Source organism: Myotis davidii, unplaced genomic scaffold (genome assembly GCF_000327345.1).
Source record: "Myotis davidii unplaced genomic scaffold, ASM32734v1 scaffold233, whole genome shotgun sequence".
Taxonomy (NCBI): domain Eukaryota; kingdom Metazoa; phylum Chordata; class Mammalia; order Chiroptera; family Vespertilionidae; genus Myotis; species Myotis davidii.
This window is the reverse complement of record NW_006285917.1, coordinates 506,665-507,777: the sequence shown is the minus strand read 5'-3', so window position 1 is coordinate 507,777 and position 1,113 is coordinate 506,665. Positions and strand designations below refer to the sequence as shown.

Genomic DNA, 1,113 nt, shown 5'->3' with positions numbered 1-1,113 from the left:
GACGCTGGCCTGTTCCCTCTCCGGGCCGCTGCTTCAGCCTCCACTTCGGGGAAGGTGCACCCGACTCCTACTTCCCTGGGGCGCCTGCGCCCTCGGGGGCGCCCTCCTCACCCCGATGGCCGAGTTCGCGCCCCTCCCGGGACCGTGTGAGAGCGCAAACTTTTGAGCGGATAAAAACCCAGAGGAGCCGGTCCGGAGCAGGTGAGTTGGGCCCTGGAGGGCTGCGCTTTAGCCTGAAAACAAGGTCTCTCCCCGCCTCTCTCCTCCTCGCTCCGTCCCGTCACCCTGCAGGCAGACCTCCCCTGCCCGCCTCGGAGGGACAGGCCGGGCTCGGGCACCTGTCACGCGCGTGGGGCCAGAGCAGCTCTGCTCCGGGTTTGAGGGCCGCAGGCCGCTGGCCGCTTCCGAACCGGGAGGACGAGAGAACTTGGGGCCTAAGGACCCGGAGAGTCTGGGAGTGGCTACTTCTGTCCCCAAACGCAACTTGCGGGAACTTCAGAAAAGTTGTTTGAAGGGATGCGCAGGCGGGGGCAGAGTTGGGGGGTGCGGTTTAAAGTGGGAGCGGGGCGACCTGCTTCCTCTGGGGCAGGAAGGGTGCGTTTGCTGGCTTCCCGCTCAGGGCTGATGACCGAGGCAGGAACCCCGGGCGGTCCCGAACCTGTCCGCCCCACGGGCCCTTAGAGACGCTTAGAGATCCCCGCGGGGCCTCGCTGTGGCCCGGAGCCTCCGCCCAGGGCAGCCCGGGTCCCTGCAGCCCCGAGCTTCCCCTGGTTTTAAACCAGGAGTGCACGGAGAGGGGACAGCTCCCACATACCTTCTTCTTTTAAGTCCAATTTGACTCAGACCCATGTCCCTAAGACGGAGGCAGGGGAGTGCGCCCCCGCCCCCAGCATAACCCCCCCACTTTCTGCAGCTCACAAGGAAGGGCAGGGAGAGCCCTCTGTCGTCCCGGGGGCTGAGGTCGCACCCCCCCCCCAAAAAAAACTCCCCCGAGGGATGATGGAGGGGGCTCTGCAAAAGGGAGTCAAGGGCAGAAGGGGCGTTCAGAGAGAGGGCAGAGCTGAAATGGGGGGCCGGCCCCGAGTGGGGGTGTTGGCCGGCCGGGGCCAGCGG

The 1,113-nt window shown here is 66.7% G+C and overlaps 1 long non-coding RNA gene across 1 annotated transcript in view; it reads left to right on the top strand.

Annotated features, from left to right (window-relative positions):
• Positions 1 to 10: 10 nt before the first annotated feature.
• LOC102762979 overlaps positions 11 to 1,113 on the top strand; it is a 5,519-nt gene continuing 4,416 nt past the window's right edge. The window contains exon 1 of the long non-coding RNA XR_435310.2: positions 11 to 201. This is a non-coding gene — a long non-coding RNA (uncharacterized LOC102762979). The remainder of the gene's footprint in view (positions 202 to 1,113) is intronic.